We start from the raw sequence: 25,550 nt of genomic DNA, 5'->3' as shown, positions 1-25,550 counted from the left end.
CAGAAAAGCATGACATGGGACCTTTAAAAAAGGAGACTAATGGAGTCTCTGAGAAGGTTCAAATGGGTACTTTAATTAAAAATGGCGCGGTAATGTTACAGGCAGAATATTGTTCAGTGAGAAAAACAGCTGGGTTCTCGGGCTCTCGAGAGAGGGAAGAGGGCCAGAAACCCTCCTCCAGCTGTTAAATATCCTCTGCTGGCTCCTCCCTGTGGGCCGGTTGGCGCTGCTGGGGGCCGGCCCTCCACGTCTCCAATGTTCGTTGTTGCGCATTACAGAGGATTCATACATTGTACATTAAATATATAACTAAACACGCCTTTTCTCCTCCATGACTTTTCATTTAACACATTCTAAACGCTGTAATCAATACTCTAAAAAATACAGTGGTACTTCACGGCAGTTTGGTTTCCGGTCATTCCGGATGTTGTCACATGCCACGTCTGTAAACAAAAACGTATTCAATAAACTGTACCTTCATTTAATATTCAGCAATAATAATATCTCGACGTCTGTAGTTGTGGTGTTGAAATCAGTAGGTTTCGGTGTGCAACACTCCGTGTCATATCGCTGCTAAATTCACCTCTATAGGGAAAGGAATATTAGCCACATGCTAAATGCTAACTGGAGATGAAGGTTTTTCAGAATAAAAGCTTGATATCAGACATTGTGCGCGAGAACTTCTGGTTTTTCAGTATAAAACAGCATTTAAACTGACGGTATGTTTAAGCTACATTATGCCATCAAAACATTGATTTTCATTTCTAATCAAAACATTGATTTTCATTTCTAACAGTACCAACCTAACTGTGTAGTTCGTCAAATGTTAGTTGGGGAAAATATTGCATTTATGGTTAGGGTAAATATACAGGAAATGAATGCAAGTCAATGAACATGTAATGCCAATATGAAAGCGGTGGTGGTATTCCGACTTTAAAAGATTTCCTCCATCTTACGGTAGCGTTATGAGCCAATTGAATGGATTTAGACTAAGCAAAGTTAGCAAACATGTTGGCAAACAAAGGCTTAAGATATGAACTACAGATATATTGCACTACAGATCAAAACGTATTGACTCCTTAGAAGCTAAACGGACTCACCATTCTGTGTTAACAAGATTAGCTGACAAATAGGTAGGAAGGAAGTTGCTGAATCTGACACTACGCTTGTTGGATGCAGTTTCATCAATGGGGTTCATGTCAATTTATTAAGGCTTATTTCAGAGCAGAGAGACCGCCCATATTGATTTTGATTTGAGCTAGTCTGCTGTATATAAACGCAGCATTATTTGAAAGCATATTGCACATTACCATAAGGCCATTCTCACAGGCAGCGTTTTTATTTCAAGTTGGATGTTTCTTTTAAAACCATTTATCTACCTGGCTACGGCGCATGTTCACGGCAAATAATAAATCAGTCTTCCCTAAACTCTAGGCAAAATGTTGGAAGCACTCCTTTATCTAGCGTTTCAAACCATAACATGATACTTCACACGGGGACTTGTCTTGCAGACTTCCAGCTCGACACACAGCAGCTTTAAATAGCAGTCACACTGTCTCTCAAACAGACAAAGGTACCATGACGGGTAGAGCAGAGAGAGAATTCAAAGCAAAACGTCTGAGAAAAATACACTCTTTGGAAAGCAGTTAAGTGACCTTGACAGGAAATGCTGTGAAATTCATATCTCACCTTTTCTTTCAGCGATTAGAATCAGCTGACAGTTGGCACAGACTAAAAAAGCAATAGGGATAGATAATTATTTTCACTGGAGAAGAGACTGAGTGCATGAGACTGTGTGTGTGAATGTGCAAATGCCTTTATGGACTGTAAGAGGCATTCCTCTTTATTTCCAAAATGGCCCGCTATTGTTGAAGTAAATCAAAGCTCCCAGGTACAATCACTCAGGATTGACTACAAAATCACCCTCTTCACTCATCAGTGCATATATGGAAATGCTCCCTCCTACATCAATAACTGCTCACCCCACAAACCTCCACGAGGAACCTACGTTCAGTAAAGGCAAACCTCCTCATCCCACCAAGGAGAAAACTGAAGACCATGGGAGACCGAGCCTTCTGCTCCGAGACTGTGAATGCCCTCCCAACCCAGCTGAGGACACCACAGACTGTGAATGCCCTCCCAACCAGCTGAGGACACCACAGACTGTGGATGCCCTCCCAACCCAGCTGAGGACACCACAGACTGTGAATGCCCTCCCAAACCAGCTGAGGACACCACAGACTGTGGAGTGCCCTCCCAAACCAGCTGAGGACACCACAGACTGTGGATGCCCTCCCAAACCAGCTGAGGACACCACAGACTGTGGATGCCCTCCCAAACCAGCTGAGGACACCACAGACTGTGGAGGCGTTCAAAAAAGTTTTTTGAATAGCCTTTAACTATGTTTTTAAATCCCCCACATTATGCCATGCCGGCATGAAGAATGTCACAGCTTTTATTATGTTGTTTTAATTGTTTTTGTTGTTTCACACTTTTTCATTGTTAATTTTGTAGCACTTTGAGTTTTGTTTACGCAAATGAAAAGTGCGCTTATAAATAAAATATATTATTATTATTACAATCATACCATAACTTATTGTAAGTGTGTCCTCTGTTAGCAATGTGTGTGTGTGTGTATAAAATATGATTGGAGGAAAATCAGATGAAATAAGTTCAATAGATGGATAGTTAGATAGTTTATTGATCCCAATTTTGGAAATGATTTCATCACAAAAGCAGGAATGTGTGTTTAGACATTAAAATACAGACGCAATGAAAAATATTATATCAAATATAAACAAAAAAATATAAAATATTCTGGATAGTTAAAATAAAAAGTCAAAAATACTACAGGATCCAAAATACTAGAGGACTTGTATGTGTGTGTGTGTGTGTGTGTGTGTGTGTGTGTGTGTGTGTGTGTTTGGTTGTAGTTTTGATGAGGCACAAGCTGTGTTTAAAATCAAAAATGTCCCTTGTTTCACAGCATGTTGGGAACACTTGAGATTTGTATGAATGAATTAAACAAAAACTCCCACACGTAGGCCTATAACCTTTATTTGCATTGTGCTGGGTTGGTTGCATAACTTCTGTCACGTAGCCAAGATGGCGGCCGTTGAGGGTGAAAAGTGTCTAGCTGTAAGTGTCCAAATATAAGTACGTGAATGGACATGGCATCAGTCTCCAATTCTTCTTCTTGTCTGTCTTTTTAATGTCTTCCTGTGTGTGAGTGAGCAGCCATGAATGTTTACCAAATCCATGTATCTCTCTGATCTGTACATGGTGTCACCCCAGGTCAGCAGTTGTCTCAAACGTGCGTTTTCATCTCAACACCTCCACGGTTATAATTCAGCAGACAAAGACCCTCTCAGATAATAGATGGCCTTTTAGAGGTCGGAGCCCTGTGTGATTATATTCTCGGCAGAGCCAGATAATCACCGTGGTTGTCACTAACTCATTGGCAGTCATCAGGATGTGTGTATATATATGTCATGCCCAATCTGAGAGCAATACATAACTGGGATTCTCATAGAAATGAATATCTATGATCGATTGATGGAACACAGTTTGTACCCTTGTCAAGAAATCTAAGCCTTTTATGTTGTTGCTCGCTCCCCCTTTTGTTCTCCTTCTCCTCTGATCATCCCCTGGCTCCGCCTCGGCTCAGGTGTTCCTGATCTCACCTAATCACTGTATAAAAGGAAGGAAAAGGAGTGCCTCTGACTCTGTTGGACACTGCTGCCGGTTAGTATAGCAGCCCTTAGCAATTGGTTCTATTTCCGGTTATTTCTTTGACTGAGTTTTTAGTACGGAGGACCTGGTAGCCCAGTTTTTGTGGTTTTCTTTTCTTAGTTTATGGGGGAGTTCTGGGTCCGACGGATAATGGTGTGGCTGGTCCAGGCTTTCTCCATCTTTTGTTCTTTTTGGCCAGTCCTCCAGACTCGTACCCCTTTTAAAGGGGACCTATCATGCAAAATGCACTTTTGTACGTCTTATATAAATGAATATGTGTCCCCGGTGTGCCAGGGAACTCACCAAGTGTCAGAAAACACAACCCTCTCTCTTTTCCTCCATACCCAAATCTCTCAAAACGGGGCTGCAACGGATCTGATACAGACTGATACAGATTTGAAATTGTTCTGGCGTCAGAAACGGGGAGCTCCGCCTATATGGCCAACTCTCCACCTATCAGGGGAATGGGGGGTTGCGTGGTATGGTACCAGCATGGTAACATGACGCTCGTGCCTCGCCCCCCTTCTTTGCAGGGGGGCGAGGTCAGCTGCAGCTCATTTGCCACAGAATCAGCCCTTGTGAAGACAGGGCTGGAATAGAGCAAATAGAGCTAAATGAGGCATGGCTAAAATGCATGATCTGTTTGGTATTTTGAAAAAACAGCTTCACAGACATGTTTTATATAGGTATGGCCCTACAATATATTATTCAAATATAGCATGATAGGTCCACTTTAAGTTAGTGTGATTCAAAAAAAATTCATATTGTTTGTGTGAACTCCATCGGGTTTGGCGTTTTAAATATTATGCTGGCCACAACCGTTGTTTTAATGCTAACACTGTCCTAAAAATGCTCTTTTGAATGACTAGAAACACTGTTTTTAGCATAGACAGCAACAAACTACAAACAAATACATTTGAAACAGCGAACCTAAAGAAAAGATTTTACAGCAATGTTTAAAAAGTGATTTCTAAAAGCTGGTCTTTAAGAGTGATACTGTGCCCCAAATAAAAAACTGTTTCTGTTGTGGTTTAAAGTTTAAAGACTTGTTTTGTACCGACAGCACCCAAAGGGATGAAAGAGGTGAAAAATCCAATGTTGGCGCGTCCCATTTTCCCTGTCTTTGAAATGACCCTGTGGAAGATATGAAGCTTCAGCGATAACAACTTTACTGGGGAAAATACAATAAATAGCCAGTTTATGAAGGGCAACAGTCGGGCAGAGAAACTGATAGTCTTCAGAACTGTTGCAAAAACTATCCCTCTTTGAACATGTCATAATAATTGTGTCGGGAACCATCTGAATGGATTTGCTGAGATTGATTTAGAAACAACTAGAACTAAACTGAGCTCGTGGATCTGATGATTTAGAGAGGTGACAACTTACTTTACGACATAGCAGTTGGATGCTCGCAATATCACAAGAGAACCCATCTTCCAAGGCTTTAAGTCATGTGTTTGAAAACAAACCACAGTGTTTCTGACCAATCAGGGTCCTGCTGGTAGCTACAGGCTGGTTTTGGTGAAGTTAGGCCGTGAAATCCCATCACCTGTGCTTGCCCTTTTCCAAACTGTTTCCAATGACGGCTTCTTAGATAGTTCTGTGTTACAAACCATCCGGCAATCAGCTCCACAGTCAGCATGAGTGTGCAGGATCTCATGTCACAATGCACCATGTATTCAACTTGAATGAAGCTGGTGCTGTCAGCAGAGATAACGAATGTGGGTTTTCACTGAGCATCAAAACTTCACCGCTCAGGAGTGAAGGTCAGCGGTGCTTCCTTACACTTCACACACTGCAACTACTTGAGCGTATAACCAAGGGCACAACTAAGAATGCCTTCCAGGGACGGCTGTCAACTGTTTGGCATAATGCTCATTATAAAAACAAATACTGCATCTCATCCCTCTCTATGCTGGCCAATTCAGAACGCCTGTAAATACTTTTTCCTTCAGGCGAGGTTAGTCAACACAAGCTTGCTCATTTATGTATATCTCCATCTTTTGTACCCTTGTACCCAATGAACGCATGTCAATAGCATGGCATATACAAACACATTAGCCACAGATTATCCAGACTTGATGACCACCTTCAGCATCTTCTTCTTCGAGTCTGTAGCAATCTCAGATGTGGTTCTGCCAGAATCGGGCACAGGCCACAGCTGATGGGGTAGGTTCTGCCAGGTCTTCTGGACTGCACCGGGGGGCATCGGCACATTCCAGTAGGTGGGACATTGTCTGCACTGATCCACAGCTGCACGTGTCTTCTGTGGTGTAGTTCCACACTTTCATCAGTGCTTTGCACCTCCCCTGTTCCACACGCAGTCTGTTAAGTGACTTCCAGGTTGTCCAGCCAAGGTCGTGGCCACTAGCGAGGCTTTCCGTTGGTGTGATTCCTTTGTCCAGCCATTCAAGAGCTCGTGTGTAATTTCTTTGCCATTTGGTCCTTGCTGCTTGTTTGGTTGTCTGGAGGGGCAGGACTGTCTGCACAAAACTGGCTCTGGATCGGAGCCTGCGTGGGGGTGCTACGTGGCCATGCAAGGGGTGTCTGGTGTCTGTCTCCTGTGTTCTCCGTTCATCTTGAGCGATACCTAGTCGTCTGATGTGCTGAAGAGATGCCGGCTAGCGAGTAGAGGCACGGGACAGGTGTTGTCTTAACGCATCCCGTGATGATGCGGCAGGTGTCATTCAAGGCTGTGTCGACCAGTTTGGTGTGACGTGATCGGCTTCAGCTTGAGCAGGCATACTCTGCTGTAGAGAAACACAGGACCATAGCAGTTGCACGGATTGTTGGTGGATCTCCGCCCCACTTGGAGTTCACTAGTTTGCGCAGGATGTTGTTGCGGGTGTTGACCTTGGCGTTCTCCAGGTGTTTCTTGAAGGAGATTGTCCTATCCAGTGTAACACCAAGATACATGGGATGCGTATGGTTGGACAGTTTGTGGCCATCCCAGGTGACGCTCAGTTCTTTTTTAGCATCTCGGTTCCTCAGGTGGAAGCTGCATAGTTGGGTTTTTGATGGGTTGGGTTTCAGGTGGTTGTTATTGTAGTAGCTTAACATTTCTTGGAGGGCACTTTCAAGGACAGGCTCAATCTTCTGGAGGTCTACTTGTTGGGTGGTGATGCAGAGGTCATCTGCATAGATGAAACGCTGGCATTCTGGGGGTAGTGGCTGGTCGTTTGTGTATATGTTGAACAGGAGGGGGGCCAGTACGCTACCTTGTGGGAGGCCGCTCTTTTGGGATTTCCACTTGCTCCTCTGGTCATTTAACTGGACGTAGAAGCGCCTGTTGTTGAGGAGGCTTTTGATGACTTGACACAGATTCAGGTCAGCAGTCATGTCCAGTAGTTTCCTGACCATTGTACGGTGGCATAGGCAGCAGAGAGATCTATGAATGCTGCTCCAGTTATTTGTTTTCCTTCAAACCCATCCTCAATGTGTTGGGTGAGGTTGAGTAGCTGTCCAGCACAGGAGCGGCCAGGACGGAAACCAGCTTGGTCTTTAGTCAGCTTGGTGTCTATGAGTGGCATGAGGCGTTGGAGTAGCAGCCTCTCGTAGAGCTTGTAAGTGATGCAAGAAACTGTTGACCTTCAGCACGAAAATGCACCATGCTACAGAACGTTTGTGCAAAATCCTGTGCTGTTACTCCCCTGAGTACAATGCCATGTCGTGAATTGTTGACACTTGCTTAGTGTGTTTTTCAAAGCCTTGTCTCAATTTGCACATGGGTTCGGTTTCATCACCAGAAATGTCAATTGTAGCTGTTAAGGATAGCGTTAGCACACATCTACTCAGTTTCAGTTTACCGGATAAAATGAATGGTGGCTTTTTGTACGATTTAAAGTATAGTGGTGCATTTATTAAATATGGAAAAAACCCATAAGTATAACTTTTATTTATATTGTTATGTGCTCACCAGAGCAAGTGTGGCTGCTTGCGTAGCTTCTGCAACGTAGCCATGGTGGCGGTTGTTGAGTGTGAAAAGTGTCCAGCATTTTACACCAAACTTTTTGACTTTTATGAGTGCACCATCCAGGCATTCAGCGCATTTTTCCCAAGCTAGAGCAGATGTGATATTACTTGAGCGTTGTTTAAAGGTGGACGACAACAATCTATACTTCCATGACACAGTTGCGTGGAGCTACGTTGATACTGACGTGAACACCTAACACCCGTTGAGTGTACCCGATAAACAGGGGATCCAGTATGCATGTACGAGCTCGCTGCAGCAGTTTCCTCTGTCGCAGACCCTATTTCTCTTTCACTCGGACATCCAGCTGTAAGCAGAGAGGGGGAGAGGGGTAAATGGTGGAATAAGGGGGAGACTGACAGAACGTTATAGTGTTCAGTAAAACTGCGTGACAGGGAAACTAGGATGTGAAGAATTTAAAAAAGGAAGTAACGATAGCGCATGATTGACATAAGTGATGGATCGTAAGTGGAAAGGATGGACAGGGAGAGCGAGAAGCTGTGTGTGTGTTTGTGTGTTTGTACTTGTACATAAGCTTCAGCGGGAGATAGTGTGTATTCATGACATGAGGTAGTCAAAGGCTTAGTGACAGCTTTAGTGAGGCAGACAGCAATTACAGTTATTGACTGTGTGTGTGTGTGTGTGTGTGGCATACTGTAGCATTACTATACTTGTGGGTGTGTGTGTGTGTAGAGAGGTTGTTTAAAAGATCGACAGGCTCAAACCATAACAGTGTGGTTAAAAATACAATATCTCCAGTATTGACTCTGTGTGTGTGTGTGTGTGTGTGTGTGTGTGTGTGTGTGTGTGTGTGTGTGTGTGTGTTGTGTGTGTGTGTGTGTGTGTGTGTGTGTGTGTGTGGTGTGTGTGTGTGTGTGTGTGTGTGTGTGTGTGTGTGTGTGTGTGTGTGTGTGTGTGTGGTACAGTTTATCTGCAGAAATATTAACAGTTATTTTATTTTGTGAAGGAAGTAAAATGTTCAATGGCAGCTTTGACACTATGTGCTGCATCATTCTGTGTGTGTGTGTGTGTGTGTTGCCTGTTGTATACCTGTGCAAACCTGTGTGTACAATTTATAGTCGCATCTGTGTGTTTGCTGACTCAGCAGAACTCATCGGCACATATTCGTGCGACCCTCGACTGTTTCATGCGTCATTTTCCGTTTCAAATCTGCATTTAATCTCTTTTTTAAAAGCCCATTTTTAGCTGTCTTGTTCTGTCTTCTCGTTGTTTTGTCTCCGATTTTTGGTGTAGAGCTTCACTTTGATCCCAGCTACTTGTCAAGAGTGGGTGCCGAGTGTTTATCAGACCAAAACAGCCTCCTGTCATTTACTTAAAAGCCAAATCCATCATCCCAAAAATAAGCTGAAGTCTGTCTTCCGCTGGGAACTGACACTCGAGAAAGAAAACTGCTTTTTTTAGGCAGATGATCCCACCGAGCTGTCGATGGAGGAGGAACGTGATGAGCTGAAGACAAGCTGTCATTAGAGAACGGTTAACCCTCGTCCAACCAATACATCTAACAAACGTGAACCACCGACTGAAGAATTAACTAGTGTAAGAACAAACATCATAGTTAAACTTCTCCTGTCAAAACATTATTAGTTTTGTCAAATACAACTTGCTCTTGATTTTGTTTATTTTGATACAATAGACTGGCACTATACTATAGTTCTATAGATATTGTAATATATAGACATTTAAATGTACATTATTAGTATTGCATAGTCTTTCTTCAACTTGTTTTGTTTATTTAATTACATTTTTATATTTTATATATTTTTACTCTAACTTATGTTTGTATATATTTTTTTATATATATTTTATAGCACATTCTTACTTCGTCCCCCCCCCCCCCCCCCCCCCTTACTTTAGTGTTCGCGGTCAAATTTGTTTTAACTGCTATTACATTAACACTAGGGCTGCATGATTTTGGGGAAAAATCGAATTGCGATTTTTCTGACAAATATTTCGATTCGATTTGCGATATTTGTTTTTAAGCGACCCAACGGAAGTTTATTGTAAAATGCGGCCATATCTCCGGCTAGGAAGGTCGTATCAACGTGCTCCCGTCTCTAGCACCCCCGCTGCCCGAGCTACGAGTGAAAGAACTAAACTTACATGAAACTTCCGTTGCTTTAAAGTCAAGCTTCAGTTTAAGATGCACCCTGTAATAGAAACATGTGATGGAGCATTACTAACCTGACTCAGATGCTTTCACCAAACCATCTAGGAGAGCTCCATTGGAAGCCATTTGGAAAAGTATTTCAAAAATACTTGGCAGGTGATTGGATCAATCTGTCTGTCACCTTCTATCATGGGCTACTTCTGATGTGATGGCTGGTACATGTGGAGAACAGCACTTCTGATTGGTTTGGATGACTGACACACAAGAAGAAAAAGAAAAAATGTTAAAAAAAATCGCAGGCTTTGCGATTTGATAATCACATCATTTCAAATCACGATTTTGATTTAAAATCGATTAATCGTTCAGCCCTAATTAACACAAAAACCATTAATCATCACCACATTTCATTTAACACCCTTTCAAACTGTACATATTGTATCAGACTACTGGTATACATGAAGAACTGCAGTAAATATACAAAGAATAGACACTGAACATGTACTGCGTGTGCCAGGTGTGATCCATGTGGGGGGAGGGGCACATAAGAGCGGGAAATGTATCAAATGTTTCTGTGTGTGTGGAAACACACACAGATGGGTGTTACACCTATGGGTGTTACATAGTTGACTAAATCATCCAAAATGCAATGAAAGTGGTGATCAGCCACTGTATATGTTGAAATGTCTACTGTGAAGGATATCATGAAGCCTTAATGCAATCGAATGTAAAACAAAAAAGTTATGATTGATGAAAGTAGTACATCGGTCAGATTTGACCCGAAGACAACAGGAGGGTTAAGTGTTAATTGTATTTCACATTCTTATTTGAATTTCTTTTGTTTATGTAAAAATGTATTTTCTTTATAACTTTGATTAACTTCTTCTGTGTATAAGCATATAAGTGAAATCCATTAGTTTTGCCCATGCCAGCATTGATATGGACGCCATGTTGTGAGGTGGATTATGGGTTTTATTATATTCTCAGTGTCCTTGCTGTGAGCTGAATTAGATGAGTAGTGAATACAACTATTTATTTGATGATAAACAGGAAATGTTGTCGGGTTTCCGCTGCTTTTCTCCTATTTCTCGGCCGAGCTTTAGTACTTTGGACTGCCGCGGTGGCAGTTATTCTTGATGTGACGCCTGCCTCTCTGCTTTCTGCAACACAGATTTTCTCGCTAAAGCAGTAATCATCCTCCTGACTATGGACTGCCACTGTGACACTTTGATACAAAATGTTGTCCTGCTATGAAGTGTTCACACATTTACTGACAGTTACCATTCACAGAGATACATCCTACTGAGACTGGGATAGACATGACCCCTTTTGAGGTAGAGTTCTGTAAGGCCATGAGACAAAGACACATGCACCATGCCTACCCCAGAAACTACAACGCTGCCCCTAGAAACCGAAGTAGACAGCTTTGTGGCCCCATTACGATCTAAACTGGAGCTCAGTCACTCCATGTTGTATGTTGCACTGTTGGAGGAGTCTGTGCATTAAAGGTCCCCTATCATACTGTTTTTAGAGAGCTTGTCTCTGATTGGCTGAAACACCAAACGGATCATTGCAGCATTACCCATAATCCCCTCTGTTTCAGCCCTGTTTCCAAAGTGAGAAAATCTTTGTTCCTGAAACTTTCAGAGTCTCTTTCCACAGAGGGGACACATGTTGATGTAGAAGAGACATGAAGAAGAGGGGACACATGTTGATGTAGAAGAGACATGGAGAAAAGGGGACACATGTTGATGTAGAAGAGACATGAAGAAGAGGGGACACATGTTGATGTAGAAGAGACATGAAGAAGAGGGGACACATGTTGATGTGGAAGAGGACATGAAGAAGAGGGGACACATGTTGATGTGGAAAGACATGGAAGAGAGCATGAGCGAAGATTGGGGACACATGTTGATGTAGAAGAGACATGAAGAAGAGGGGACACACATGTTGATGTAGAAGAGACAATGAAGAAGAGGGGACACATGTTGATGTAGAAGAGACAGAAGAAGAGGGACATCATGTTGATGTATGAAGAGACATTAAAGAAGAGGGGGACACATGGTTGGATAGTAAGAAGAGACATGAAGAAGCAGGGGACACATGTTGATGTAGAAGAGACATGAAGAAGAGGGAACACATGTTGATGGTGTAGAAGAGACATGAAGAAGAGGGTGACACATGTTGATGTAGAAGAGACATGGAAGAAGAGGGGTACACATGTTGATGTAAGAAGAGACATGGAGTAGAGGGTGGACACATGTTGATGTAGAAGAGACATGAAGAAGAGGGGAACACATGTTGATGTAGAAGAGACAATGAAGAAGAGGGGTGAGCACATGTTGATGTAGAAGAGACATGGAGAAGAGGGAGGACACATGTTGATGTAGAAGAGACATGAAGAAGAGGGGACACATGTTGATGTAGAAGAGACATGAAGAAGAGGGGGACACATGTTGATGTAGAAGAGACATGGAGAAGAGGGGACACATGTTGATGTAGAAGAGACATGAAGAAGAGGGGACACATGTTGATGTAGAAGAGACATGAAGAAGAGGGGACACATGTTGATGTAGAAGAGACATGAAGAAGAGGGGGACACATGTTGATGTAGAAGAGACATGAAGAAGAGGGGACACATGTTGATGTGGAAGAGACATGAAGAAGAGGGGGACACATGTTGATGTAGAAGAGCCATGAAGAAGAGGGGACACATGTTGATGTAGAAGAGACATGAAGAAGAGGGGACACATGTTGATGTAGAAGAGACATGAAGAAGAGGGGACACATGTTGATGTAGAAGAGACATGAAGAAGAGGGGACACATGTTGATGTAGAAGAGACATGGAGAAGAGGGGACACATGTTGATGAAGAAGAGACATGGAGAAGAGGGGATAGTTTGGTATCAAAACCAAAATGTTGGTATCGTGACAACACTAATCTGAATACTCACGGATACTTTCCTCTGGCAGAGAATCAGCTCGGGTCAGAAAGCTAAACATTATGGGTTCTTCATTTTGTCACTCTTTGGCGACAGTCGAGGCCGATGGCTTTTTGTGTTCTGGTTGTCTTTGCATCTTTCCATCCTTCTTAAGCACTTGGGAACATCTTGAGGGAATTTCTTTAAATTCGTCCAAAAAGTAAGAATGTTTTTTGCCGTTTCTTGACATAAATCGACAGAACTCATTAATGAATTGCCTAAAATGACAATTTCACACTACTTCACTGGTTGGCTGAGGCATACTACCTGAAGTGGTCATTTAAGTTGTACACTGATTGTGAAAATGTTTTATGGGGAGATTTAACGGGACACGAGGATATTTACAGTGGGTTTTGGGGATAGAAAAACACGTCTCTCAGCTCCCCTCAGCAGGTGGACTTTGCTCACTTATCATAAACTCTGAGAATATTACAAACCTGCCATAGGGCACGTGACAAGAGCTAAGTGAAGTTCAAATGGATAAAAAAGGCAAGCAAGTGGACTTCCAGTTGCGATCATCACTTATCTTGAACCTTGTAACGTCTTTGTTCATTAGCACTGGAATACTCTTCCAGTTGAACTTAAAACCTGTACTGATTTTAACTCGTTTTCCTATGATGCAAAAAACATTATATTAAGCAACCAGTCATGCCAACATTAATTACACTGTAATCTGAGTTTTTTTTATTTGAACTGTATTGTCATACTATATCTTAGATATTTGATTTAAGTGTATTTGAAGTGTAATAAGTGTTATGTTCGTAACCTGAATTTAAATCAGGCTTTGTAATTATTTGAGTGACCGAGATCATGTAAGTGTATTTCAAGTGTACTATGTATTAATTTATTGAGCTACTTAAGTCAGGGTTTCAAATGGTTTGACTGATAGAGATCATGAACCTGTCTGAGGACCACAGATGGAAATGAGCTATTAGCTATAATCTTGCATCTCTTCTCTTTGCTGAGATTAATGTTTTTGTATGCATGGTCCTTCTATAAATAAATAAATAAATACAAAAATAAACTCTAGAGGCGTACCTTCAGCCTTCTGGTCCAGAACAATGATCTTTGTCTACGTTAATAGAGGCGTTTATCTATATCTCTAGAGACGAATCAATCCAGCTTCACGTCTTTTGTTCCTGATGATAATCCTGAAAGAAAAGCCTTCCTCTTTAGCTGCTCCCTAACCGGAGAAACTCCGCCCACTGAGGTTTAACTTCTGGTCTTATCTCTGCCTGCAGACAAGCTTCTAGTGTTTGTTGAACTCCATCGTGGCGTGTGAGCACACAAACACGAACATATGGAGTCTTTTTTTCTTCTGATTGCAGTTCATGTTGGCCGCGTTCCACTCGTTGTTTGCTAAAATCCACCCTAGTTTATATTCTGGAAGAAGAGGCTTCGTCACAGTATTTTGGCAATCAGCAAACTGGCTCCATTTAGGAAGTGATATCCCACCACGTCGTGTTCCTCCAGCCAATCAGTGATTGAGCTGAGCGGTGGGCAAAACACCCTATCAGTGACTCTGAGTGGAGGCCAAGTGGTAATCATCCCCGACAACAGGGCTCTGTGTCGGCTGAACATCGTCCAGCATTTACAGGAAGTGCTACCACGTTTTTATCACATTTGACACGATGAGTTGTCTTTTAGCAAACTACATTTTTTTGTTTTTTTCAAAGATATTTCTTGAGCCAGATCAGGTTTATTGCCAAATAGGTTTGCACACAGAAAGGAACAACATTATAAGAGAAGCAGCAACAATATAACTATTTTAAGAAAATAAATTCACTGAAACTTTGAAGAACATAAAGTATATTAGTTTCAATGCAGAGGGCTGAGATTCAGATTCAAAATACGTCATTTTCCATTAAATTGATATAAAATGGAAATTATTGAAATGTTATTAAATAACAATTTACAACAGAATTAAATCGAGATCCAAAGTTCAAAGGTGGAGATAGAGAGGATTACTTTGCCTGAAATGTTGGGGGTGGGTCCACATATTGGCCGCCAGCTCTGACCAATGAGCTATCCGGCAAACCCACAACTTAACATTTTAATTTGTGAAAAAGTATTTAAATGATATATATATCAAACTATACTTCACTAAGGTTACTACAAACATGTATTTTCATGAAACCACACTATTATCTTATAACGAAGCAGTTTGTTCATGGTCCCTGGTAGACCCCTACACATATAACAACACAGACCACTATAACACCCCTTGTTGTGAAATGCCAAATATATACCTGGCTGCTACATCTTCAAAACTGTTACCGGATATGTATTTTGTAAATGTTGTACTAATTATTTTTGATGTATCTTTAATATATACATGTTATGCTTCTTAGTTAATGCTAAGCTGTCTTTAGCGCTTTTCTTGCAGCAACACATGTATATGATCCTCTGTAGGGTGAATAAAGGTATTCTGATATTTGACTTGTGGGTAAAGCATATTTGAGTTGACCCTAACCCTGAACTGAATCTGTGATGTACCTAAAACACATTTTAAGTACATCTAAGTTGTAATTTAATTAGAATAATTTCAATTGTATGTAAATGTAATTGAAAACAAAGTCGTTGAATCTGAATCAAAGCCCTCCGCATTCAAATCTAATATACTGAATGTTCTTCAAAGTTTCACTGTACTTACTTTCTTTGTTACATTACATTTAGCTGACGCTTTTATCCAAAGCGACTTACAGTAAGTGCGTTCGACCAACAAGACACAACCTTGAAGAAAACAGAATCATAAGTACATCAGGTTTCATGGAGCAAAAACATTTCAAGTGCTACTCAACTGGCTTTAGGTAAGACAGCCCTTTATTAGTATATAAGGCAAGGCAAGTTTATTTATATAGCACCTTTCAACACAAGGCAATTCGAGGTGCTTTACAAAAATGAAAGACCTTCAGACAAAGGCATTTAAAATCAGTAAAAGATAATAAAAGAAACATTAAAAGAAAAAGTACATGAATAAAAAGTTACAGTGCATTAAGATGTGAATAGTTCACACAGAAGTTCCACTTTACTGATGAACACAACGGCTCAGTTTCAATTAAAAGCAGCGACAAAAAGAAAAGTCTTCAGCCTGGATTTAAAAGTAGTCAGAGTTGCAGCGGACCTGCAGGTTTCTGGGAGTTCCAGATATTTGGAGCATAATAATAATATATATATTATATAATAATAATAATATAAGTGCTTTGTTAGTAATTCTATCGCTCGAAGTGGAGTCGAAAGAGATGAGTTTTCATTATAGTTTGTGTATTTATATTCTGTGTAACTAGTTACATTTTTGCTGCTTCCCTTTCGATTATGGCAAAAATCATAATCTCTATTATTTGGGTCAATAATTGATATCACGATTATTAAAAACGATTACTTTGAAAACATCAATTTATTGGAGAAACAACATTTGAACGGTATGTTTTTAACAGTTGATTACCCTGAACTTAAAGTATAATTCAACGGAAAATCCCAAAAATGATTTGAAAAAGTAATAATAATAATACAAATAATATAGTTTTATTTCGCTGCAAGCCATAATCGTAATTGCGATTACAATACGATTAATTGAGCAGCCCTACTTCTCTTACAACTTTGTTCCTTATCTTTGCGCCACGAAACCAACTTCTGTGTGCAAACCTACTCGGCAATAAACCTGATTGTGATTCTGCAGTTCCCTCCATCTGTTCTCTGAAAGCACAGACACTCAAATAAACCCTTTGTCTCCTACATCTCCGTTAACTTCAGCTGACAGCACTGTTTTTAGTCTGTGTCTCCAGATCCTGCACTTAATCCTTTTAAATGACTGTGGGCATTTCATCTGACTCGGCACACAGCGGTGGAGTCGCCCCAAAAGACAGGTAGTGGGAAATTAAATTCAAAGAGACGGGTTAGATCAATACTCTGGGAGCAGCACTTAGCCTCCATCTTTGTGATGTCTTTGCAGCTCTGATAGAGAAAGCAGATGGAGCCCTCTTTGTAATCAATAGTCATTTAATATTTTTGGTTTTCATTTTAATATTCATAGTCTTCACTGGTCTATTGAAACTCAGGTCATCATGGAACATATCACTCTGTGATTGTTTTGAATCTCGGCGAATCATATTAATGCGAACTCGTTAACAGATGTAATTTGTTTTATTCCGCTAAAGTCAGAGCCAGTCATTAATTGGACTTTGAGTCACGATGTTTTTATATTGCCTCAAACATTGGTCCAGACTGAAATATATCAACATCTACTCAACATGAGGAATAGCAATGACTCGCGATCCGCTGACTTTAGATTGACTTTGCGTTTTCACTGAAGTCTCTCAAAGACTATAGATGATAGATGAATTGCCATCTCTGCCCAGGTTCAAAGTCAGATACCCATACTGACACACGTTGGGCTTTAAGAAATATAAAGCCATCAGCTGCAACATTAGACGCTCAGATAAAGTACTCTGACAACGTTTGACTCTGTTGTGATTGGTCAACAGCTTAGAGATGTCCCGCCTCTTCTTCTATCAAGTATAATGTGTTGCATAGTGATGTCACTATGTCCAGGAAGTACACAAAGGAGTCCAATGGAGACGTTTCAGGAGGTGGAAAAAATAAATTGTAAAAACGTTACTGAATGTTGACTGAACAGCATTTCCTCCTATCTTACTCCATACATTGCACTCGCACCATTTTGTCCCTCGCGCCATTCTCTTGCAGTATTTAGTTTATATTTCTATGTTCACTCTTTCTTTTTGTTGTATTTTTGGAGCAGCCTTGAACTTCTCTGTGTCATCACGACTCTGTTGCGAATAATACGCTTATTTATTATAGCACCTTTCAAAGAAATATAATTCACAAAGTGCTTCACAAGTTAAAATGAAGACCACAGAAACATGAACACAATTCATTTGTTTCATTTAATCGTGTATTTGAATCGGGACATTAATGAACACTTCAGACAAATAATGCTTCAAGTGTAAATATGCCGGATTTTAGCTTTGAGCTCATTTCCATCCGTAGTCCCTGACAGACAACATATAAGAGCATGACATCTGTAACCAAAGCAACACATACATACATGATATGCAAAACAGCACACACAAGTATTTACCACACTATAGCAGCAACGACATATTAAGTGCAAGAGATGATACAAGAGGAGACACCCCTGTTACAACAACACGAGGCAGACATGTAAGGTCAACATAAAAACAAAACACAGACCACGTGGAGTCCTGAAAGGAATCAAACATAAGGACACGTCTCAATGCCTTTGAATCTCGAAAGCACTTGATGACTTTGTGTATATTTCTAAATAGCTAAAGTAGTCATTCTAATATGCCAAACAAGGATTGTGAATATCATTGATACTAAATATTAGCATGTTAGCTCAAAGCACTTCTCTATGCACAGCCTCAGAGAGCTGCTAGACTCAATTGCATTGTTATTTAAAGTTTTTACCCAATATCTCAACTTTTCAGATCACTATCTTCACAATCTTTGATACACAGTCCAAGGAGGGGCAGCACACGCATCTCGCGGCATGCATTGAAGCAGAAAATCCCCGGAGCAGCTGCAGGAAACATTGTTTTCCAATATCTGAACGGGAAGCAGAGCAGACATATAAATGAGCTGGAAACAAATGATTATAGGATGAACAGACACAATGTAAAAACAAGAGATACAGCGTATACAATCTAAGACCATTTGGGTTTGTGTTGTAGGAGAAAAGAACGATACATTTTACAGTCTGTCTGATTTTCATTTTGTTCGTAAAGTCATTTGGGCTTAGTCTAAATGCAGGGCTTTGAAGGGTCAGGTGTATTTGTTATGCTGCAGATGAATGAAGGATTGCAAAGCCCCGAGGCCACTGGAGTATATTGTATTTTCTGGAGCTGGATCAAGGCGAGTTGAAGTCGGCAACACGTCTGTGTCTGAACACTCGCCGCTCGTCTGGAGTGAGAGGAACAGAAAGAGAGCCCAGGGCTGTTCGTCTCTCCTACTGTCGAGCTCCGTCTGCAGACGTAAACCCTTCCTGTAATCTGATGTGTCACACCTGACAATAAGGTTAATAGTTTCTTTGTCTTTTAACTTTTTCTTGTCGTATCTTTGCCGTTTCATGAAAAGTAACTGGCCACCTCCTGACGCTCCAAATGTGGTTTTTAGGAATGCTTTTCCTGTACACGGCTACACGCACAGAAAGGGTTTAAAAAAGGCCAAAAGCTTATTTGTGAAAAACGCCTCGAGGCTATTTGACGCCAGGGCTTTGCTAAGGTTTCATGGTCAAACAGATCCACTGCCTGGCTGCTGCAACTGAACATAATTACACCTGACAATAAGGTTAACATAGTTTCTTCGTCTTTTAACTTTTGTTGCCGTATCTTTGCCGTTTCATGAAAAGTAACTGGCCACCTCCTGATGTGGTTTTTAGGAGTGCTTCTTGCCGTACATGCGTAGAAAGGGTTTTTTGAAAAACGCCTCGAGGCTATTTAACGTCAGGGATTGGCTAAAGTTTTTTTTTTAATGTGAGGCATTACATTGTATTGGTGTGCCAACATATAACGAAAGAACACCACTTTATTTCAATTCATCCAATATGTTTACACTCAGGCATAAACCGCCAAACTCACCTCCTGGCTTTTAAAGTGTGATGTTTTATGGCTGGATTTTAATGTGACTTTTACTCTATTTATTGTCCTTTTTTTTACTACCTCTGTAAAGCGACTTTGAGCACCTGTAAAAGCGCTTACAAAATAAATGTATTATTATTAATTGTCTTAAAGGTGGGGTAGGTCATTTTGGAGAAACCAGCTCGAGTGCGCTAGAATTTGAAAATACACAACCGGAACAAATCTTCCACTTCCTTACAGAGCCCCTCCTCCAACACACACGAACGCGCACATGACCAATGAGGGCACGAGATCAGTTTGTGCACAGATGGAAGGCTGACAGGCAGGTAGGCCATCCAGTTACTTTAGCCGGGCCGGTTCAGATGATTGGTCGTGCTTTTTACAGCACCACAGCTTCCACGGATGACTTTTTTTAATGGATTTTTTGTCAAAGCACTTATTCATTGCTATCGGGATGTTAAGAGCATTCCATGGAATATAACAAGTGTATCTCGAGCCGGTTTCTCAAACTTACCTACCCCACCTTTAATAGAAGAAAGATTATTTAGGAGATGTTTCTTTTTCCATAATATAAATCAAAGTTTCAGAGCCACAACGCCAGATGATATTATCCAAATGTGTGCCCATCTCCACGCTGTCAAACATAGGTCCACCTTCCATGTGGAGTCACTTTATTCTGCTCATAATGGCTGTGGTTTCCACCCTGAGCTCAGGTGGAGGAGTGTGTGTCTGCACGTGTGTGAGCACTGGAACCGGTGGCCTGTCCAAAGTGTCTCTCTGCATTTCACCAAATAGGCTTCAGCTGCCGAGACCCTTAAGAGAGAAAGAAGGAATAAGTTGGAGGAGAGTATGAATAAATGAAGGGTGATGTTGTGAAAAGTTTCCCAGAGAACTGGAGTGTGTCTGTGTCTGAGGAGCCGGGAGAATGTTCACGGCCAGATGAGCTCGGCTCTGCAGACATCTGCGCTCAGTCGGAGAGAGAAACAGCTGGAGCCATACTACTCTTTAGGAAGTACTCTGACAATGAGAGTATATTCACAAGCTGAAGCTCTTACCTGCTGGAACGATACTACTCTTTAGGAAGTACTCTGACAATGAGAGTATGTTCACAAGCTGAAGCTCTTACCTGCTGGAACGATACTACTCTTTAGGAAGTACTCTGACAATGAGAGTATGTTCAAAGTCAACGTTATTGTCAATCGTTCAGTTTGTGTGTACAGAGAGATCAGAATACCGTTTCCCACAATCCCGCATAAAAACATACACATATATATATATACACATATCTATAAAAACATGTATATCCTATACACAATCAACAGACACATTTCACAAGCTTAAGCTCTCACCTCTCAATACTACTCTTTAGGAAGTACTCTGACAATGAGAGTATGTTCACAAGCTAAGCTAAGTTAGCAATGCAACATTTTAAGTCAAAAATACTTTGCATTTAAAAGCACAAAGTACTGGCATTAAAGCTTACTTAAAGTACTTGTAGTTATGTAGTAATGGGCCCTGTCAGAATAATATATGTAAAACCACTGGATTGTGAACAAATATTTACAAAAATATATGTAATTTCAGGAAGAAATGTCCGATATTCTACTTAATTGTGAAAAAACTATTTTACAAAAGTACATCATGGCATCAAAATGTACGATAAGTTAAAGTACTCTTTATATGTTATTTATTAGGTGATTGAGATTTTGTATTAGCTATTCATCTGAATCTGTAAAGTAACTGTCAGATAACTGTAGTGGAGCAAAAACTATAGAGTAGCATGAAATAAGAATACTTAGATAGTACTAGCACTTTAAAATTGTACTTAAACGCAGTACTTGGGTGTGCATTAAGGACATGTATTCACACTATATATACAGTGTGCCGGAAACGATCACATATGTACTAGTATTGACTGTTACTTTATCACATTTCATTTGCTGAGTCTTTATCACTAATATCAGATTATTTTGGCAATTTTATAGTTAATACAATAATTTACATAATTAATAATCATATTCACTGGGATGGATTACTTCGGCAACTTAACTCCAGATGACCAACCATTACAAAACTACTAAAAATGTCATTTCAATTATCAAACAATGTTTATTTATATAGCCCAATATCACAAATGTTACATTTGTCTCAGTGGACTTTACAGTTTGTACAGAATATCATTATGACAATACGACACCCTCTGTCCTTAGACCCTCTGTCCTTAGACCCTCTGTCCTTAGACCCTCTGTCCTTAGACCCTCTGTCCTTAGACCCTCTGTCCTTAGACCCTCACATCGTACAAGGAAACACTTCCGGAGAAAACCCACAGTTTAAAGGGAACATGGGAGAAACCTCAGGGAGAGCAACAGAGGAGGGATCCCTCTCCCAGGACGGACAGACGTGCAATAGATGCTGTGTGTAAATCCAAGAGATAATACATTTGCAACATAGGTAGTCCAAATGTTTGGAAATGCATGTGTCTGTAATAAGAAGATGAATCCTCGAGGATGTCAACAATCCTGTGGGAGCCATCAGGGAAGTAGTATGGTGAGAGTCAGGCAGGACCACAGACGGGTTCAGCCTAGACTCGAAGTCCAGGACTCAGGACCCAGGATGCAGGACAGAGGACACAGGACCGCAGCAACAGGATCAGCCTCGACTCAGGATCCCGGCGTAGATATCGACTCCAAAAAGAAATTTGGGGGAAGCTGGGTTAATCGGAACATGAGAGCACACAAGTACAGACGGAGAGAAAGACGGAGTAAGGTGTCCCCCGACAGTCCAAGCCTATAGCAGCTAAACTAACGTGTCTGCGTACATGGACTCATGTAGGGAAACGGGTAGCCAGTAAGAAGTAAGGAACAGAGGTGGAGAGGCACAACGTGTCTGCGTACATGCACTCCCTTAGGATAGGGTGAGGGGAAAGGGTCATATTGTTTGCCATAACATTTGTAATTTGTAGGATTGTATTCATAGTAAACACACAATTACATCAAATTGCCACTTCAGGCAAATGGACAAAAACACAACGCTCCAGCAGTTTTTCAATAAACACATTTTATTTAAAATTCCTTAATATCCACGGGTGTGTGTGAGCCCCTACCTGCGCGCTTATTGAAAAGCGTTGTGGATAAACGCCTCATGAGATGTCTAAAAAAGTAATTGCTGCATTTTCTATCGCCCGGGAGACCAAATCTTCCCACGCAATCTCTGCCTTTAAGAGACAAACCGCGACAGAGCCCAGACAGAGGAGCGCTATCCACCAACATTCAATTTAAATGCTGCTTCAATTATGTGTGTGTGTGTGTGTCATTACTATACTTGTGGGGACCTAAATCTGTTTACACAGTCACGTGTGGGGACTCGCCTCCCTTATGGGGACAAATTGGAGGTCCCCATGAGGGGGATCATTAATTTTAGGGTGAATACTTGGTTAGGTTTAGGGTTAGGGTTAGGAATGTGTTGGTTATGGTTAAGGTTAGGATAAGTCTCCAGGAAATGCATGTAAGTCAATGTAATGTCCCCTGAAGTGATGTATACATTGTGTGTGTGTGTGTGTGTGTGTGTGTGTGTGTGTGTGTGTGTGTGTGTGTGTGTGTGTGTGTGTGTGTGTGTGTGTGTGTGTGTGTGTGTGTGTGTGTGATTAAGTTGAGGAAAACAGAGATTGCTGTCCTGTCAGGGTAAATCTTCCTTTCCTCTCCTTCTGTCAGCTCTCGTTTAGTTTGTGAGGAAATCGAGGCTGCTGTTATGTATCTTGTGTGTGTGTGTGTGTGTGTGTGTGTGTGTGTGTGTGTGTGTGTGTGTGTGTGTGTGTGTGTGTGTGTGTGTGTGTGTGTGTGTGTGTGTGTGTGTGTGTGTGTGTGTGTGTGTGTGTGTGTGTGTGTGTGTGTGTGTGTGTAAAAGTGCGTCTGCATGCATGAAAGCTCCAGTTCAATCTGTATGTGAATCCTTTGCCAAGTAACATATATAAATAAAACATAGCTATGGCTGATATCCTGGTTAAGACGAGCCTCAGCTGAAGTGTGTGTGTGTGTGTGTGTGTGTGTGTGTGTGTGTGTGTGTGTGTGTGTGTGTGTGTGTGTGTGTGGGCTGTTCTTATACACTGTTTGCAGCTAAGAGAAGTGTTGCCCTGTACATATAGTATATCCGACAACATCAATTTATACATGTGATTCATGTAATGGTGAACCCAACAGTATAAACAGACCATGTGGGGAGGGGGTCAGGGCGTGGGGAGGGGGTCAGGGCGTGGGGTTTGTCCAAACACACTCTTATCCAGGAGTCTGCTGTTGGTGTCCTTTCCCTAGTTATGTTAACCTAAATCTAACAGTTAGTCTTCTTCTTTCACTCACTTCCTCCTGAGCATCCTTTGAGCATTTCTGTGACACTGCTGTCCCAGTAGATCCAATGATAACCTTTTACTCCATTTTGTTTCTGAATCAAGAGCATTTCACAAGCAGAAAAGGACAAGTGTGGCTGGACATTTGAAGGAGAAGTCACCAAACATTACCTGAGATAAGATATCATACTTCATTGTGTGAAGATACGTGTGTGTGTTTGATGGGCAAATGAGAGGGGCTTTCAGTTCTCGTGGAGTTATGTATTTTTTGCAATTCAGCAATTCTGTACACACACAATAAATATCCCAGAACTGACATGTTTTCTCAGCAGCACAAGGTGGTAAATGTGTCTCTGCCGGTTCAGACTCAGCAGTGCTAAATATTCACCTCTAACACTTCATTATTAGTCTGCTCACTCATCTGTAACTGCCAAACATGGAAATGAACTACAGGAGGTACAGGAAGGATGAGGGCTCTGATGAAGCCGCACTTGGCATTTAGAAGGAAAATATGTTCAACAGTGTTCAGTTTTATTATATTTCACTGTTTTATACGGCATGTTCTTCCACTCAATCTAAAATGTGATTTATTTAGCATACAGATTCACATTTTGGAGAGGTTGAAAGTGTTCGGGAAGTAATTGCGCTTTGCACAAGCATCAGAGGTGGTACAAATGTGTATGTTTTATTATTGATTTGCGTGTAAAACTGGATAGCACCCCCTACATTTTTCAAATAAAATCTCTATTGGGTAGAAGATATAACATTTAGAGGTTCTTGGAAATAAACTGGAAACATGAAGTCAGCCATTTTGTATGTTGTGTTTATTTGCCAGCATTTTTCATTTTTTATTCCAAAGAAGGAACTTAATTGGGTCCCAAGCAACGACAACGTCAGATTGAAGGACCCTATTGTCGTAACAATACATTTTATAGGGCCTGAAGTAGGGGTGTAACGGTTCACAGAAGTCACGGTTCGGTACAACAAGAAAAAGCAAAAAAAAGTCCCAAATGCATAATTCCAGGTTTGTTGTTATTTATTTTTGAACAGTAGTGAAAGTTTCAGTTTAAAAATAAAGAACTCTGACATTACACTGTTAAAAACAAACCACAAACAGTACCACACACACTCAGATGGCCAGATTATCTATAATGGCTGATGTCAAACGAAAAGGTTTCATCAAGCTGTAAAACTAAAAAGAATGTCTTGAAAATATTACATCATAAATAATAAGAAAGTGTTTCAAGAGCGCAAAGCCGTTGAAATATATATGCCAAAAGCTTTCGTTATTTGTGTTGGTCTCTCGGCTTTCATGGCTATTGGCTTCTTAAAAACAGCGGGGATCAGCTGTTGAACTGCTGTTGTCTTTTGGGCTCCGGTGATTGGCCAATCTGGGTGATGCCTTCTGATATGATGTAGCGTGTTTGGCGTGTGTTACCATTAGCATACCGCACCGCTGTCTAACAACGCCGACACACCGTCCTCGTCCGATCCACAACTCGCACTCCATCGTTATTGTTAGTGATGGCAGTTTGACACTGAAGCTTCGAACGGAGCTTCAACCCTGGACTTCCTATTCCATAGAAGCAGTGCTTCGAAGCTTGCTTCAAATCACGTGACATGTGACGTCCGAAGCAGCAACTGCTTCATTTCCTGAATGAATCACTTGACTGGTTCGCCGTCCAATCAGGTGATTCAATGCACTGCCTCGTCTCGATTCTGACAGGTGACAGGTTGAAACAGTTTCAAATTTGAGCGCTTCAACACTTTATGACCGCTCTAAACA

The 25,550-nt window shown here is 41.1% G+C and overlaps 1 protein-coding gene across 1 annotated transcript in view; it reads left to right on the top strand.

The window, feature by feature from the left end:
- The window catches only part of LOC117534033 (protein phosphatase 1 regulatory subunit 29-like), a 372,457-nt gene that overhangs the window by 20,647 nt on the left and 326,260 nt on the right, over nt 1–25,550 (top strand). The gene's annotated exons all lie outside the window — the stretch shown is intronic.

The sequence above is a fragment of the Gymnodraco acuticeps genome, unplaced genomic scaffold, assembly GCF_902827175.1.
Source record: "Gymnodraco acuticeps unplaced genomic scaffold, fGymAcu1.1, whole genome shotgun sequence".
Taxonomy (NCBI): Eukaryota; Metazoa; Chordata; class Actinopteri; order Perciformes; family Bathydraconidae; genus Gymnodraco; species Gymnodraco acuticeps.
The sequence above is the reverse complement of the archived record's forward strand: the minus strand, read 5'-3'. Positions and strand labels throughout refer to the sequence as shown.